This window comes from Lates calcarifer, linkage group LG8, assembly GCF_001640805.2.
Source record: "Lates calcarifer isolate ASB-BC8 linkage group LG8, TLL_Latcal_v3, whole genome shotgun sequence".
In the NCBI taxonomy this organism is placed as follows: Eukaryota; Metazoa; Chordata; class Actinopteri; family Centropomidae; genus Lates; species Lates calcarifer.
In genome coordinates this window covers 17895901-17915542 of record NC_066840.1, presented here as the reverse complement: position 1 = coordinate 17915542, position 19642 = coordinate 17895901, and the positions used below count along the sequence as shown (strand labels likewise).

At 37.9% G+C, this 19642-nt stretch overlaps 1 protein-coding gene across 2 annotated transcripts in view; it reads left to right on the top strand.

The window, feature by feature from the left end:
* The first annotated feature begins 16426 nt into the window (after positions 1-16426).
* enox2 (ecto-NOX disulfide-thiol exchanger 2) overlaps positions 16427-19642 on the top strand; it is a 163390-nt gene continuing 160174 nt past the window's right edge. For both annotated transcript variants that reach the window (XM_018694163.2, XM_018694161.2), the window contains exon 1: positions 16427-16597. The gene's annotated coding sequence lies outside the window, so the exon portion shown is untranslated. The remainder of the gene's footprint in view (positions 16598-19642) is intronic.

Below are 19642 nucleotides of genomic sequence, written 5' to 3'. Positions count from 1 at the left end.
GAGCACATATAGCAAAGAACTCTACACTCAAGGAGGAAATATTGGCAGAATTAGATGTGATGTTAGTAGAATCAGATGAGTCTACTGTGTCATCTTTGCAATAGAGCTGCATAATGCTACTAGTGTGCATCTGTGTGTGGTGTTCTGATGGCAGCAGCAGGGAGCAGAGGATCAAAACAATCTCTGGTTTTAGTCTTGTCAGGGACATGTTGGTTTAGTCCTTTGCCTGTGTGTTTTACCAGAGGTGCATTTTTTCTGCCCTGTGCATGCTGCTGTTGCTCCTTTGTGTGTTGTGGCTTTCTGTAATAATTTTTATTTTATGTTATCGTGTTTTATTTTAGGGTGCCTTTTATCTGGCCTCTGGATAACTGACAAGAACTAAACTGGATTTATAACCCTCCAAAAGTCTGCACAGACTAGGGGATTCTGGGTAACTGCGGAGCAGGCATGCTTGCAGAGGAGCCAACATGCACACTCCCCAAACACCTCATACACACCCGGGATCCATTTCACAAAAGCGATTGGTCAGCACTGTTTACACACAAATTGCAAATGGTGTCAATGTCACGTTTCACAAATGCTTGTCAGTTCCGAATTGCAGGAAAATTTTTCAGTTTGTGTAGCTCTTGCATGCCCAGGTCACCTGTATGGCATTTGTTTTGATAAGTGAAATTCATCCATATTAATAGGAAATTATCTCATTAGCAGTGAAAAATTGGTGGAAGGTATGTTATGTTGCTGTTCACTTCTTTTTATTTACTCTCTACTTACTAGGTACAATGACTCAGTCAATTCAAGAAGTTGATTACTTTGTACAGGCTGCTTTCATATTTTCATGAGATTCCTGGATATAAACCTGCTCTGGAGCTCTTTATTATAGGTTACCAGTTAAAGTTATACCATTAAAAGAGAGCCAGCCTCTTACAACCAGAGTTGCAACCCTGCTAACCTTCCTATAAATCTTACTTTGTGATGAAAAAGGTAGGCAGGTCATCAGATCAGGTAACAGAATATGCCCAGACAACACAGGGGCAGAGTGACTGGTCTGCCTGCCAGCCCACTGCTTTTGTAGTTAGTACACAAGATGTCAGTGTACATTAGACAATGACACAAGACATGTGCTGACAGACATCTATCAAACTGTGACCTTAGATAACTTGCTGATAATTAAACTGAGGAGATAGTCAAATGTTTTTCCAGTGATTTAGCTTTATTTTGCTTTCGTCTTGGAGCTGTCTCACCACCATCTGCTATATCAAAATAACTTTAGTCAATAATGATATAGCCTTGCTCTCAGTTTTAATACCACGTTTTGTAAATGTTTTCACTAAATTTATGAGCCTGCCTATGAAAAACAGATTCAATATGGACTCAATTTACATTTTCTGGGTCTTAATCTGAAAATATTTAATAGCTCTCATCTTAACTCATAAAGCATTAATAATGAGTTCACTAATTCACCACACGTGTCTCATTTAATGACTGTTAAAGAGGCTCTTTTTCCCGCTACCAGAGGTGTTATTTACTGGCTTTGCTGGATTTTAGGTTCCCTCTGTGGCTTATATAATGCCATTTGTTATCTGCTGGATTGGATTGATGGTATTGCCTTTAATTCACAGTTAAGGGTGTCTGCAGGCTCTATTGCAGACATGTTAATCCCTTATGAGACAGTGCACAATCTTTTTTCTCCAGGCAGGTTCTTTCTACTATTGACCAGGTTTTTACAATCAGAGCTAGTAGGTTTTGGAATGAGGACTCTAGGGCGATCTACTTAATCTTCCCTTCCTTTCCACTATTTTTATGCTCATTTTTAAAAGGATATATAGGACTTTCACATTGAAATAATATACTCAATACTATATATATTCAATATATAATATTTATTGTCATTGCTACGATGACTGGAGCTAATCATGTGGCCTTCAGATTAGCTCAAGAATAGTGCGTAGTGAAAACCTGCAACAAATGGATTTGTCCGCCATCAACTGTACCTAAGTTACAGTCAGTAAAGTATGTCATGTCAGAGCTGAGCAGATACAGTATATTGCCAAAAGTATTCACTCACCCAGGCACATAGTGCACAGAGGTCACCAACTTACTGCAGAGTCAATGGCTACAGACCTCCAAACTTCATGTGGCCTTCAGATTAGCTCAAGATCAGTGCGTAGAGAGCTTCTAGATTCAGTCTCACAGAGCGTTAGCATGTATCACACTTTTTTGTGAGTTCATGTGTTTAAATCTTTATCTACAGTGAGTTAGTTCTGTAATCATTGGCCTCTTGGTTGCTTACTAACACATCCAGCAGTTACAGGGGACATTATTATTCATTTAGAGTCATGTTTTTGTCCATCTGATGAATGCAAGTCGAATACTTTACTCTCTTATCTCTGTTTTTGGTCTCCCTGTTTTTCCTGAGGTACATATCTGACTCATTAACTGTGCCCCTACACTCACAAGCTAGTCTCTGACCCTTGTTTGCCTGCTATTTTGTGCTGGGCAGGTAGTGTACAGTTGTTTTTTGTTTTGTTTTGTTTTTTGAGCTTCTATGTTAAAAACAGCTACCTGCTGTGGCCAAAAATAGTGGTATAAGAGCAATGACATGAATTGAAACTCACTATGAAGCTCTTTAAAGCTTAGGGGAGTTGCAGATTCAGGTGATAATTCCTGTGTAGGATCATCAACATCTGTCACACTGTCACGTTGTTTTCACTTTGTCAAAAGAATCATTGTTGTTATAAAAATATTTATTATACCCACATTAACATTAGCTAACATTAGCCAGTGGTCATACTGCAGCAGCAAAAACCTAGAGTGTAATGAACTGAAACAGGGTGTGTATTAGTGTTAATGAATTGAGAAATAATGCACTGTTGTATATCCACATCATGTCCGCAGAGTAGGAATGTTGTGGAAATGTTTCAGGCAGATCTCATCTCAAGCAGAAGAGTCTTGTATATTATGCTGCACTAGGGGAAAACCATATATTGCACAATGCAGAGAATTTTGCCAGCAACAGACTGTTTCACACTTGATATATGTGCAACTCATGAATGATGTAACACAGGGGGAGACAATACAAAAATGTAAGTAGAGAATGATTGGAGCATATGATTGGAGTTTTTAACATGGATTCACAAGGAGGGCAAGACATGTCAGGGAGAACTTGGAATACATTTTAGAGTAGTACAAAGCAGGGAGCCCAGACTAATAATTCATAGCATGGGTGAGCACTGAATAATCTTGAAACAAGAAGCGCTGTATAAAGAAAACATGAAAATCTCAGAATTACAATTAGGAGATCGACTTGTTTATGAAAAGAGCAGGTGGGTGTGATTAAGTTGATATTCCTATTAAAATACCATGTTACAATACTGAATATGTCAACATGCTTTCATCATGGAGGATAAAGAAGCTGGGTGAAAATAAGCTGATGTAAATATGATTTTAAAATAGCTTTCACTGCAGCCTGCTGATTATCTTGTCATATTTCATCTGTCACACAAAATGCTGTTATGAATCTCCTGCTTGTATGATGTGCCAGACAGTGAAAAATCTACATCTGAGGTTTTAAATAGTGGTATTAACAAGATACATAACACAAAGTTGGTTAGGCCCAGTCACCAACATGGTCCAACAGTTGGAACAGCACCACTGGCTGTGACAGCTCATGGAATTAAGCTATTTTAATATCCAAATGGAGTCATAACTCAGTCAAATATGAACACACAGACATTATACACACATTTTTACAATTGGTGTGACTTAATGCTTTCCAAGGATTTCAACTCTGCCATGTTCATCATGAATAAATCTCCATATATCCGCTTGGAATCGTAGAAGAAAGATATACTTTGTAACACCAGAACCTGCCTCAGAAATGTTTTTAGGTTTTCTTCCATGTCCAATAAAAATTGTTATATATCCACAGGTACACTGAAAATAAGAATGGCCAACAACTAATTCAGCATACTTTTAATATTGCCAATGTATCAAGATGTAAACAAATATAAACTTTAAAAAAAAACTAGGACTTGTTGTAGCCCTCAGCTAGCTAACTCACTAACTCCATGGCAACATTACTTCCTGTTGTCACTGTTGTTCAGAAACTTCATGTATGATTATCTCCCGAATACAAATACAACAAAGAATAATATTTGTGTTAAATTATATCATTTAAAAAAAAATAATAATAAATTCTATTCAGGCTGATCAGTGTGCGTTTCTATTCAGTCTTGTTTCAGTGGAATACCTCTTCTCTCTAATAGTTTGATATTTCTGCTGCCATGAATCTTCTGTCATCCTACTGCACAACCATTTAAGGTGTATTCACTTGGGCCCTTTGTCTGGCTCACCAGGTTCAGAGCTCTACCTTCCAGGCAATTAGTCAGTCAACGCTCCATCACCCAATCAAAAGGCATCCATAATAACCAGTGGGATACCAATTAGAGTGAGGTGCCCATATCTCCTTCGCCAGGTTTCATCCTCCCATACTGAGGTACATTAATAGGGCTGAGTAGCTGTCACAGACCAATATATTACACTTTCAAGCTGAAATAGGTTGGAGGTTAGGAAAAATCAAACAGGATTTTGAAGTTGCAGAAATGGAAACCTGTGCTATGAATCTGCGACATATTTCAGGAATGAAACAAGTGCCTGTACTCTGATCCACAGATACCACGTCATGATTCAGCCTGTGTTAGCGATGTTTTGCAGAGGGTAAAGATACTGCTGTTCCTCCTGACAGACAAGCACAGCCTATAAAAAGCATATTGATTGAATAGAATGGAACCTCCTCACATCTACATCTTTTCTCATCTTGCCAGTGCCCTTGAGGGTCAACACAGTGTCTTTGGTAATTGGAAATGCTGCCAAACCCTCACTGTGAAGGACAAAAACAATTTTGGCCAGGATGGGTAATAAATGGGACTAATGTCTTTGCTGTTCAGATACTGTCTGCGGGGCTGAGTTTTGTGTATACAGCCTAAGGCAGTGGAAATGTTGCTCTTCTGAGGTCAGCTTTGACAAATCTCTGAACCCAGCCTGGTATAAACCTGGAGGAAAAATGAAACAGCAGGCAGCAAATATAGAAATAGACACTATGAAAATAATCTATATCAATAACATTGACTAAGACACACACAAAACATTTGCCTTCAAAAATAACAAACTGCACCAATACAGTTTGTGTTTTTGGTCCAAAGTAGTGTTGAATAGATCACATTACGAACATCACTGCCATTTCCAGATTTATTGTATGCATACACTTAGATTTCATTACCAGTAACCCTTGAGACACAATAAACAAAATGAAGCTGAGAAAAGGTTACAATGCTGCTGTTGGTGAATCCCAGTCTTAGGTGGACTTATCCTACATCAGTACAACAGTCATGAATTAAAAATAGCTCTTTTGAGGACATTTTTCTAATGGTCAACACCAAACCCGACGCTGAATAGATCCTACTAATAAGTATTGCCTTTGTAAGTAAAGCCTGATAAAGCTTATTCTATCCCACATATGCCATCCTGCTGACATAAATACTCAGTATGTATTTTAATCAGCATCTGAAAATAGTCCCCAACAAATAGACTATTTACTTCAGTTTGATTGATTGTTTGCTGAAATCTACAGTGTGCCCAGGTGTTTCAAGAAATTACTCAGCAACATATTCATGACCCATTTTTAAAGATTTATATCTTCAGTAGGATCCAATTGGTTTTGGGCTGAGTGCCACAGATAGAGTAGGGAAGTTGGAAAGTATTGCAGAACCAATCAGTGCATTGTTGGTTTTAGTCTTTTCATGGAATGGGAGTGTTTGTGTTATATTGAGATATGTGCGGGATTGTGCAGTGTACCTAGTATTTTGCTTATATGATCAATATTGTCCCTTAAACCCCACTCTCCTGCACCAAACAAGCAACCATTTGGAAGAGAAAGTCAATACCTGACTAAAGCATGGCTGAACAACAACAGCCACTATCTATCAATCCATCTTCAAGGCACTTATTATCCCTGTCAGGATTGCAGTGGCAGCAGGGAGAGCACAGTAGTTCTGTCCTCCTTTGCACCACGAAGCTTCATCCACCTCTCTTAGAATTACCCTAAATGGAGATGTAACCTGGCCAGCATGTAATGGTCTGCCCCTTGTCTGTTACCTGGCTTGACTCCTCCCATTTATTTGCTCTTCAAACGCATCCAATGGGAGGAGCTCGGGGGTCATCCTAACCAGGTGTCTGAACCACCTCAGATCTACTTCTTGTTAGGCCTCTGATGATGCAGTACAAATCTTACATTATTACTTTGAGTCCAGGCCAGCACATACAATACACTGTTCCAGTTCAGTACAAACTATGTGTTTAAGAAAAGCCTTGAGGGAATAGTTTGACACTTATTCACTTTCTCAGTCTGATCCATACAAAAACCAAAGCATACAAATGAGAAGTTGTGCTTTTACCAACTCAAAAACCCTTGTAAAAGCACAATGCACTGTTTTATCATATGGATTTTAATGGGTTAAACAAATCAAATATAACATGTTAATGTCTGACCTGTAGAGGTGCTGGAAGGTCTTTTTTCCCTTGAATAGAGCCAGACTAGCTTTCCCCCTTGTTTCCAGGCTTCATGCTAAGTTAAGCTAACCAACTGCTGGCTGTAATGCCATATTTATCATGCAGACATGAGAGTGGTAACAATCTTCTCATCTAATCCTGGGCAAGAAAGCATAATAAGTGCATTTCCCATAAATGTCAAGCTATTCCTTTAAATCAAATGCCACAGACTTAATTAATGCCATGTGAAGTCTGTTATATCACTATGTATACGTCCAGACATAATGTATCTACTGTATTTCAGCACTAAGATGCATCATCTCTGCTAATACACTCAGCTCTATAGTACTGCACAAACAACTGTGCTGTGCATGCTTTCTGTACTGCTAAAAGCCTCTCCATCACAACTAAGTAACCAGCATTGATTTCTCTAAGGAGCTGTACTATGGACAACATTCAACTTTGCTGATTCCCCCCACTCACAGTCTCAGTCTACCGCACCACCTGAGCTTCGACTGCAGAATAATGCAACGCACAGCAGCAAATTTTTACATCATACATCGTCGTGCAAACAGCACATCACCATCAGGTAAAGGCCTCTGATTCTCTTCAGTCTCTGTACTCAAATATCTTCATGGAAAAAATGCTTGGTAATCAGAATAATAAAGTTATCATGTTGCCGAATTCACTTGTTCCCCATTTTACTGGTCTGCAGCACCAGTATATCATCATAGGGCTTAATAAATGAGAGAGGGATTTATCTGTAATCCAGAGGCAATGATTGTAAGATTAGATTGTTTATTCAGTCTTACAGTGTTAGCTTATATTTCAGTTTTGCAGAGGGAGTGACTTTTGTGATTGCTTTGAAAGGAATTTTGGGGTGGGGGAGATGTGTTATCAGCTGTTCAGGAGTTTTTTTCATGTTAAATGAAAAGAATGAAAAGTTAGGCAGCTGCGTGTTATTTCTGCCAGTGAGACCTATTTCAGCATGGAGCAAGCTGTACAGAGGAGGGATGAAACAGAGGATGAATAAAACTCATAATCAGATATTGCTGAATTTACTAAACTGTAAAATAATTTACCCAGCTAGATTAAATCTTTCTAACAAAGTTGAATAACCTTTTACATCTTGGGCCAGACGTAATCATATGGTGAAATAAGAAAAAGAACAGGTGACAATGACATGGATGCAGGTCTCATGGTGTAATGCAAGATCATGGAACCACATATGCAGGATCTATCACACAGATTAATGAAGCAGAGCCTGCTGACACGACAGATTTGGACACTACCACTACATCAACATCCTGTGCCCAATCATTTACAGTATAGTGTCATTTATAGAATAGATAAATGTTTCAGGAACTAAACAACCCATGTTGGCCTGTAAGTATTCAAGGTTGTTAGCATGATTAATTATCTATTTCAGACTTGCAAAGTGTTGCATAAATTGTCTGTAGTATGTCCCTTGTTTTATCAACTACAAAACCTGCTAAGGACTGTGATTCCTCAGACAGGGGTTCACATGCTGGGTCCTGCCTGTGCTTAGGTTTTGGCAACAAAAGCATTTGTCAGTGTATTTGTTGTTGCAAATTAGTAAAATAAACACACTTTCCAGGGAACAGAGTTGAACATAGAGCACAAGATAAAAATGTTAAAAATGTACTCTGTGTGCTATGCCATAAAACAAGTAGAGCCCCAGAAAATGAGTTTACCAATATCTTTTGTTCTACACAGATATCCAATAGAGTATGATACAGTAAGCTATAATCTGATTTGCCCTGTCTGTCAGGAATGAACACATTTCTCAAAGTAATTTGTGAGAGGAATTGTTCAATTGCAGCACCATCCTGTATGGCAAATTTCCCAGTGGTTGACTTTTCAGTGACAATTATGTGCTGTTGGAGTGTTGTTTGTTCGCTCACAGAGCCGAAGGTGGCTGTAAGGAATTCACCCCATCGTGAGCCAACTTGCTGATAAATGCGGTGGCTGCATAGGTAAGGATCTGTCATGTTTTTGTCTAGGTGCAGGCTCTCCCTGCTTCAGTGTCCTCATCAAAGACAAATCTCCAAAGCATTTGGGAAAATTTCATCTCAAAATGCTCTCTGCTCTCAGATTCTTATATTCCCATGCTTAGCATCAGCATATTATCCACAATTTGTCACACTGCTTAAGGACCCAGTTGGATTTAAAATTCTATGCTCTGGGACTTTTATGCAACAGGGTTTTTTCTTATCACTAATTTTACAATATTGCTGTATCTGTCTGTATCATTTGCATCTTGTATGGCGCGTGTATAGTATCTTTTAATGGTCTCTTTTTATTGCCTTTCCAGCACTAGACTGTAAATTAAAGCCATTTATAGTTATGGCACAGGTCTATGTGTATGTAAGAGAGAATAATAACAAAATTAACATTTTTCTATTTGGACACAATCGTGTGAGCTGTTATCTGGAGTCATTATCCTCTGAGGAAAACAACCAACACAGTAGCTGTGCATGTGCAGATACAAATACGTTTAGCACATTAAAAGCAGCCCACATATCAGTTGTGTCAGAACAGAATATTTTTTCTCTCTCTGCAGGATATAAAACAGCAAAGCAACACCTTTCTGCCATTAAATCACTGACACAAACTATTATTTTATAACTTAGTTCAGTATATAACAAATTATGTTACATAATTCATTATATATAATCATTTTTTTTCCAACAAATGAACCAAACAAATGAGTCCCTAATAGTGTTCAACCTTTCTTGATCTCCAATTACATGATTACTTGGCTAAAATTAAGTGCACTTCATATACAACAAATGCAAAGAGAAATGTTTATCTGTCTTGATAAACTGTGTAATTATCCAATTATACAATAAGCTGAATTACAAGTGATACTAATGATGCGGTTGGTCACTTGAAAATAATTCCATCCAGGGTGGCAAATTACCACTCTGTGGCTTCAAATCACCCACTGGAACAGCTGTTCTTCTTCCAATGTGTCAGATGTGTAGAGCAAAGTAGATTGTTTGGTCCACTGAGAGTTGAATATCTGAGAACCTTTAATACAAGAAACAAATGTGAACTTTCATTTTATAGTCTTGACTAATTCTCTTTGATAGAAACGGAGCATAACAAAGTGGCTCAGGTTTTATATTATCTTGTGTGTTGATTTGTTTTGTTCTTCAAAGTACTGGTTCAAATTGAACTGAGAGAGTATAAGCTGGTTACTTAATATTGTAATGTGACAGTTAAAAGAACAGTGATTTCTAAGGTGCTCAATTTCTTAAAAATCATAGACTTGGATCAAATATTGACAAAACCCAAAGCTCAGTATTTATGGAAATGATCAAGTAGAAAAGATAAACCCTCATGTAAATACACTAATTCGTTAACACTGTACACTGGCAGCTCAGACGGACAGTGAGGAGTATCTTTGAAAAAGCTGAAATTCAGTTTAGTGTGAAATCCACAAAGCACATGTTTACCAATCCAGCTGGTCTGTGATGGCTTTTTACCAGCGAATACCGCAGGGACGGGAGGTGGAAAAGATTTAATTGGCGAGTCAAACTTTTCATGGTTGCTCTGTTCCTGCTTTTCAGGAGTGAGCTCGAGTTAAACTTTTAAAAAATTTTTTTTAGCCGTTACTCCTTGTCCATATCCATCGCCAAAATTGAATTTGGACAAACACAGCAAGCCTCGAAAGCTTCATTCAGACATCATGGGACTCTGTTTTCTCTAGCAATAACACTTTGTGAGTTAAGCAGAGAAGACAAGTTTAATTTTCTATAAAAATTTCTCCTAGTGCAGCTTCAAGGCAGAAAACTGCAGACAATTCAAGCTCGTATTGACTGTATAACAAAATTATGCTTGCTTTCTCTCACCATGGCACACTGCTAGAGTAGTCTTGCTGGCACAAGCTTCTTTATGGCTTTTCCCTGTAAAAGTTATTGCCTTATCATAAATTAAGTGTCATATGTGTAAACACGATACAGATGGAAACTAAAGTGGTAAAATATGAATTCGGCTCCCTCAGCATTCCAGGCAGAAAGAGTCTGCAGGGTTTTCTTTAGTTCAGTGTCACAGCGTAACATAGCAGCCTGGAGAGGGTGATAAATCCACAAAGGACTTATATTTGCCATGAAATCATTCTCACACTGAACACTGGCAATCAAGCCACAATCAGATGCAGTGACACACGATGAAAGCTCTCTGTGAATGTCACCCTCCGGTGTGAAAGACGGGCAGATGGTTTAATTCAGCAATCACCGCCCAGCTCAGATACCTGATTGGGTCAGTTTTTGCTTACACTCATGTAAAAATCAACTGGTTGGTGAAGGGGTGGGGGTTGAGGGATTATATGCACTTCAACTCTCATTCAGGACAAGAAAAGCCATTATTTCTCTGGTTTACAACCACCCAGTGTGAATGATTAAAACAGCCTCTGATTGCTTGTAAACACTTTCTCATCAGTTCATAGAGAAGCAGCCCTGTTGACTCTTAAGTTGTGATGGCCACAGGCAATACCCAATCAAAGCTGGCTTTTATTGGCTGTTGCTAGGAAACCAAACTTTCCATATGTGAATCACCCTGGACATGATGAGATTTGTGCAGGCTTGACACTTGAATGCATTGCATCATTCCACACACTATGCACTTCAAAAATACTTGGGATGCATAAGAGTAGGAAATCTAATGAGAAAAGCTGAACAGACTGGTGGAGGGACCACAGGCAGCAGCTTGGGAGGAGATTGGATGCCTGCAGGAGGGCTGATATTGAATGCTCTCACATATGCTGTTGATGAGAAATGACATGTTTTCTCTGGTCAACAGCAACTTATATTGTAGGAGTAATCTCTTTTTTCATGTTTCTGTTGGGATGTTTCACCATTAAAGCCAGGGTAGCTGACAGAAAAATCTTTTTTTAACAAACGCTTGAAAGGTGGATGTCCATCATTAACCCAAATCAGTGTGTTTGAAATATTCCAAGAATTTGTGTGAACAGATTTTTTTTTTCCTCCACTTTAAATTTCTCAGCGCTGAAGGAAACATGTTACCATTTGAATTATGCTGGAAGCAACAGCAGCAATGCCTGGTACATTTTTTTTTTTTTTAAATGAACATTTACTTTGTGGTTTACGTGGTCAAGCTTGGAAAAAAGAGGGGGCACCACTCATGAGTTAGAATTAAAAATAAGTACTTTATATTACTGAAAGAGAATATGAACTAATGATAGACCAAAAGGATGGAGGCCCAGGTAAGAGAGAGAATGTATGGTTAACTGAGCTAGAAAACAGTCCACGCTCTTCATGTCCACAATCTAGCACCTTAGGATGTATGTTTGGATTCACAGACAAACAAGTGGAGTGGGTATAGGTATAAAAAGATTAGTAATGCTTGTACAAAAATGCACATTAAAGGAATGGTTCAACATTGTGGGAAACACCCTTTTTGCTCTCTTGTCGACAATTAGATGGGAAGAACAATAACATATCTTTCAAATAAATATGAAGCTACAGCTAGCAGTGGGTTAGCTTAGCTTAGCACAAACACTGGAAACAAGCGAAAATAGCTAGCCTGGCTGTGCCCAAGCATACAAAATCTGCCTATCAGTATATTTGTAGCTCATTAATTAGCATATTATGCCTCATTTGTTTACTCTGTACAAAAACTCAAGTGTGGAAATGATGATTAGCGTTTTTTCAGATTATTCCCTCAGTGACTCCCTAAAGTTTCCACTGGTAACTGGCAAACTCATAGTAACAACAAGTGTTCAGGAACTGCTCCCAGCCAAGAAATAACAATCCTCTCACCCAGAAATTATGCAACTAAACTGCAACAGCAAATATATTTTGAAAGAAACGTAATCACTGGCTGGATTATACTGAGATAAAACATTTTTTTGAGTGAATGAAGCACTATATTTAGTGGCAGCAGCAGATTCACAAGGAGGTGATAAGGAGGGATGGTAGGTGGATGACTGTTACACCAGAGGCCAGAGGGTTCGCATCCACATCTGTGGTTAGGTTTGGGCAACAAAAGCAGTATGGTTAGGATTTGGGAAACAAGTGTCTGAAGCCACTGTGAACTTGTATTGCATTAAACCAGACTGTGTGCTGTTAGAGCCTAGACGTGACCATAAAAAGTCAAACATATTGTGTATATTAATACCCCAAATTTAGGAAAGTTTTCTAATTTTCCCAGGAGGTACAACACTAACCAGAAATTGTAAAACTTGTTAGTACGTTGCTTTTTGCATTCTAAGGGAAGATGTGGCTTCTCTTATGAAGAATGCCTTGGGTTGGGAAACTGAAAATTGCAAGAAAACTGCAGTGCTCAATTCAATACATCTACATTATAGAACTCCAGGCTTGTTTTGTGCAGCTGAGGCTGTGCAGTGGGCGTCTAATTGAAGCAACCTGCTGTGAACCAGGTAACGGTACATCTTTCCAGCTGGGAGAGACATGTTAACCGGGATTATGGCTCATTCGGGAATATTAACAGCTCATTAAGCATTAATAGATCTCTCTGATCAGTATTTACACTACCAATTTCCTGTTTCTCTCTTCAAACTGCAGCATATGTGACACACAGAGCTCTAATAGGTACTGATGTTTAGTCACTAAGAAGAAACGGACGTCTGCTACAGAACAAATAGTGATTGCCAGGTAGTCCGATCCAGTGCAAACACAGCAAGGGAGATAAATTCATGCTGAGTTGTCAAAACATGTCAAATATCATCATGGGCCTGGAGGGGGGGGCAAAGAAAGCATTAGCAATGGTGTAATTGGCTGTAAATGGTCCAAAACACTTAATGATGTGGGAGTGGAATGCATGCTGGCACATATGATAATCCCCTTGTAATGAGAATTCACTAGATATCACTGGCTTTGTTCATGCCCCAGCATCTCTGAAAGAGCTTAGCCACCAGAAGAGTAACAATAAGCTGTGGAGTAGGAGACAGCATGGAATACAACTGAGAGCAAAGTGAAATTATACACAAAATGAAATCATTTGCTTAATAAGGACTGTCATCTAGCTACTTTATTTTAGTTGTTAAAGATTAGGATGCAGAAAAACTAAGCCTCACAGAACACAGATGTTTAGAGTCTGGCTTCTTATACCAGGTCTACCTCATGACAGCCTAGTGAGTAAAAGTTGTTGTCACTTCACAGTGGTGGAAAAACAATATCTTTTGTTCTACACAGATATCATTTACTTAAGAAAAAGTACCAATAAACATGTGTGAGAATACTCCATTAAACATAAAAATCCTGCATTAAGTAAAAGTAAGTACAGGAGTATTAGAAGCTAAATGTACTGCTATGCTATGTATCAAAGTACAAGTACATGCCCTACAGAAAAATGCCTCATGTGACTGAGACATTTGTGATGGAAATATTGTGAGTTTCACAAAACCCTGATGTTTTCCACAGAAGCATTCACTGAAGCTAAATGCATCAAGGGGAAAAGAGATGAGCAACACAAGTTCAATTACAATCACCTCAGTCACATTGTATACATACTTTTTAAAGGTAGAAGACAGTTTTTCTGAGACCTGAAGGGCCCCCTGTGTCATGACTGTTCACTCATCTGTGGAGAATAACAGTCATACAAGTCACAGTTTTGTGTCATCATGTCATTCCATGTTATTCAGGTCACTGAAGAGTCCTCTTGAATGAGAGGTGAAACATCTTCAAGTATCAATAACAGCGTCCAGTTGCCCTTGATTCAACCGTTCTAGGATAATTGTTCACTCCCTTGACTGGAGGCTTTAGCTTTATGACCTTGGTTGCTGTGGCAACTTCTATTCAGTGTCACATCCCACCCTGCTCCTTAGGTTATGTTTTTCATTGTCATTCATTCAGTCATTGTTACCTCTTTTATTTTGATATATTCACCTTTCCTATTGTTTCAGATACTTCACTTCCTGCCTTTGAGTGTTTCCCACCTGTGTGATTGTCTGCCTGCCTGATTATTATTACATTTTATAGGCTAAAACTAATCTGCATCAACAAATATGTTTTGTAGGAAATGTAATTTCAACTAGGGAACATTTTCTATTAAAATAATCAGTATATATTATTAATTTACATACTTCTACACCTTAAACGTAAGGAGCTCCAGACAAGCCAAAAAGGATGGGAAGCACTGGTCTAATGTAGTTTCTGAATTCCATCCAAAATGCAGCAGAGTAATGCTGTAAAGTAATATAAAATAGAAATATTTTAGTAAATTAAATTAATGAGTACATATTTAGTTACTTTCCACCATTGTCACTAATGGACATTCAGTTTAACTGTGAGCAAAATGCAGACTTGTATTGATGCTTATGAAGTGTGAAACATATGAAACAGAGTACTTTGCACATATTCTTTGGAAATTTTTCTTTTAGAATTTCAGTGACTGACTTCCTCCTGCCAGGACAACTCATGCAACTTTAAATTTCATCAACTCCATCTACATAATGGTCTTGTATTAATTTAAATTGGAATTTGAAGGGAACCCATTAAACAACTGCTGGAGAATAATGACAGCTGTAAAAGAGGATAACGACTTCTGATAAATGCAGCAGATGGACAGAAATTAGTCTTCTGGGTCTTTAAAAAACGCTCTAGTTAAAACCCTAAAAAGAAAGATGTGAGCTGCCAACTCCAGGAGGTTAAAATTATATATTTTTTGTGTAATTAATAAAAGAAAACCATCCAAAGTCTTTCATTTAAAATAAGATGAGGAATAAAAATTGAAAATATTCATCAATGCCCTATCTGGAGTTGTGGGAAGTTTTCTGACCTATAAATTTACACACTAATAGGCTGCAGCCCAGTATCCACACCCCAAACCAGCTGACACAAATACCTGTATTTCTGAAATGCTGTCAGAGGCATCAATCATAGAAAATTAGACACTTCATTATTGTGGACAGGCTTATTATAAAGTAAAGCAACAATTAATGAATAAATAAATAATGATTCAGTTGTATGCATTATCATGTATTACAGATCTAAACACCCACATGATTACAGACTGACACATTATAAGAAATATTGAGTTAGAAATTAGTTAGTTAATTAGTTAGTTATTAGTTAATTTTTGACTGTCTTTTCTGACCTGAAGTGCCTGTGACTCAAAAGTCTGATTTTATAATGGAAACTGCCTTATTAAACCAGGGGCATTTGTGTCTCAAGTACTGTCCACACATTAATCACAAAACTGAACAGTAGTTGTGGTAGACATACATTTATTCAAGTATTGTAAGTGCTTTAAATATTGTAGTTTGGAGGTACTTATACCTAAGTACTTTCATTTGATTCTGCATATTTTAAGATTGTACACACATGATTATCTTATAAATTATTAATTGTTGTGATTAAACTACTGGACAGTATACATAACATTTTAAAATGGCTCCGCCTCAACCATTTACGACATTGAAATGCAAATCAATCACTGAAACAAAAAAAAATTAGGAACACGTGTCAACCTAACACAAAGTAGTGTTACCAGCATATGTAGCCTTTTGGACTGCATCAGGTTTAACTAGTTAACTAGTTATAAACCTGAGTGTGTATATATATATCTGTCTTGTTTGTATGTATATTTATGTCTTCCTGGACACTACCAAATTGCTTGTCTGCACAAACATACGTGGTATATGACACTTTCTTATTGTATTGAACAGATGCTTGGTAGGAAAAGTGGGGAGAGGAGACGATGATTATTCATCATGATATATTCTTTTGCCGACTTCTACCGATATCTCTGTCAGGTGCACTCATTTTAACAGTGGATTATTCTGGTATGCAGCACCAAGACGAAACCATCCCAAGCATGTCGCCCATAGGGGGCCGACAAAAAACGTCAACAAAAAGCACGTGTCGGCCTCCCGCTTGCCGTACTTGGCTCCGCCATTGTTTGACAGCTCTCGTTGCTATCGAGAGGCTTTCCTGGTTACCCACTCCGCAGGTACAGAAACAACCCCCCAAGTTTCACATGGATTTCTAGGAAGCTTTGCAGCGGCACACACAGCATGGGGGAGGACACGCGTTGTAAGCAGGTACTTTTTATACTAATTCGTTGCTTTTTGCTTTCACTTCGCCGGTGCTAACTTTCCGACAGCAGTAGTTAGCATTAGCTTCTCTCACAGTGTCGCTCCAACTCGGAGGTTTAAGGTACTGAATGGTGAAAGTTGGCAGCATATTGTATATTTTGCTGTTTTTTAAACGCTTTGGTTAGACTTATCTGAAGTGTTGTGTAGTCTGAATGTGTACTGTGTTACTTTTGTACACAAAACGTGAAGTTAGCCGACTTAACAACTGCCTATTTGACGTTAATGTAACTGAGCAGTGTGACAGCATCATTTCGAGCACCTGCAGTGACAACTGTCCTGCTCAAGCAATTATACTCTCTTATCCTCATATACAAGTCAGTCATACTTGCTGGTTAGTTCTGAACCGAAGTGTTTTGTGCAGTTACAATGTTTCTCTCCACGTTAAGTGCAGACTTAGAGAGGAGGAAATAGTACTCATCGAACAGTCAAAACTATTATCTGTAATTTTGAGCGTCGTTCATGAAGTTATTTTGAGCACAGAGAGCAGCTGATTGCACCAATCACAATAAACACATTGTGACTGAATTTGACAGATTTTCATTTTGGAGATGTCCCTAAAAGGGAGACCCAGGTTTGTTATGCCTATTATAGTCTGTTTTCACTGTCACTCCTTTTGAAACCTTCAATTGATGCTATAATTTCTAATTAATAGAGGGTTATACAGGTTTGATTGTAGCAATAAATAAATGAATATACCACCATTGTTGAGTCAACTTTTAGCTTTTTTAATATTGATATTTAGGTCAGTGACATTTTTGAGTTCAGTATCTTAAGGGAGAGACCAATATCCATCATGTTTAAGCTTGTCTTGTTTGCTGTTTATCATGTGAAGGATCAGGTTCAGAAGCGTTTCTTCTTCAGCCTGAATTATTTAAGCAGTGTTGAGGACCGCAGGACCAACAGGGGTGTCAATAATCATGATTAATATGTAACATACCACCATTGTTGAGGCAAATTAAATTCCAGGCAAAGTATGGAGAGTGTGTTTGACATGTTGCTTGGTTGAGGTTTACTGAAGGCTGTTATCTGGTCACAGTGCTGAGACTTGTGTGGGCCCACGGAGAACCAACTTAAGGTCATCTGTGGTAATGTAGGGGAGATAAGGGTATCATGATCAGTAAATGGTCCTGAAATGGACAACCAGTGGACTATCATTCCTTGATGCATGTGGGTACATGGGAAAGTAGAGTGCATTTGTTATGTGGATCATTATGTCTCTTTAACAGGAACAACTTTTATTGTATCATTTTAGGACTTGACCGTCACACTTAGCAACCAACATGTTAAAGCTGGAATAGTTGAATAGAATGGGACATTTTTATTTTCATGATTTTCAGAATAGATTTATTTGTTAATATATATGTTTTAGATTTAACAACTGTTTAGTCAACAATGATACAAAACAAACAAAGGCAGCAAATTTTCACATTTAAGAAGCTGGAACTAGACAATACCTCGATTTTTTAAAAAAACCAATAAACAATCCATTTTCTCTGTATTTTTCCTTCACTTTCTCCTCTTGTTTCTCTCTGCTCCATAACACACTTTACTGTTGTGTTTACAGTGTTGTATGAGTTGAATAGAGTTAAATGATTAATTGATTATCAAGTTGATAAACTTATTCATAAATCAACCTGCGCTTCAGCACTGGGGTCAAGTCGAAAGTCAAAGTTGTTGGCAGAAAATAGATTGTTGACAAGTCGTCGTGCTGTGCCGTTAAATACGTGAGAAACACAGGTTTTCTCTGTGCAGTGAGACAGTTTTATGAGCGCTGTGTGAGTGATGTGGAAATAATAAGAATCACTATTGTGGTACTTATCTAAATGTTAAGAAGACCAGCCTCTGATGAGGGCATGAAAGTGGAGAGCTCATCTCTAAAAATATGGGGGATCATTACCGAAGACACCTCTGCAAATACAGTCATTTCCAGAAAGGCTCATGATGAGGTGCATTTCTTTGGAGAGATTTGAAGGATTACTGAGTCATTAATGGTAACCTAATGCTAGTGATATGTGAGGTGTCATACAGGTCTGAAGATCTAAGTCCAATAATGAGCTAAAGCATGTCTTCACAGGTATAATCCTGAATCTTGACTCTGTATTTTGCGAAGAGAGGCACCGCTGATAGCAAAGGTTAATCCTCCTATTGATTAAAAATGCAAGATGCCATTTGTTCTGGCCCACTCTGAGTCCCTGTCGTCAGAAATATAACCAGAATCTGGGCAGGAGAAATTACTTTGGACGTGCTTTATGCATTTAAGCAAACCAGTTAATTCAAGTGAAAGCGACGGCATAGATATTTCTATCTGCTGCAGAGCTGTGGGCCAATATATGTGATGTTTAATTTTGTAATTTTATGTATTTCCTGTCACGCTATGTAGACTCACTAAGAGAAAGGAGGTGATTCATTATATGATCTGTCAGTGGATGTACTTATATAACTAGCTAATTTCATGCAGCCATGCATACAAACATAGATTTAATCAAAAGACAGTGCTTTGTCCCAGTGAGCTAAAATCATTAGCTGATTAATAAATTTATCAATAAACAGAAAATTAATAGCCAGGAATTTTGATCATTTATTAATCCTATTAATAGTATTTTTTTCAAGCAGAATTACTGAACATTTGCTGCAGGGATGCAACTAAGAATTATTCTGATCAATTTGGCTTGTTTTGCCCAGCTCAATACAACCATACTCTTATTAATACATTGAAAATTGTTGGCTGGAACCCAAAAATGTTTTACATTTTTCTTGCTTTTGGGAGAGCAGCCTATTTAAAGACAAAAATATGATCTGTTTTCTTACACTTCTTTGGCTAAATAATTAAATGATTAATCAAATAGTCATTAATCACAAACTAATCTTTAGTTGCAGACCAACCTCACATTGTGTGTGTGAGCCCAAATATATATGAGTTTTCTTCTTTCTCCTTCCTGTACTCTTTTTATCATGTGAAGGATTAGGTTCAGAAGTTTACTCGCCTCCTTC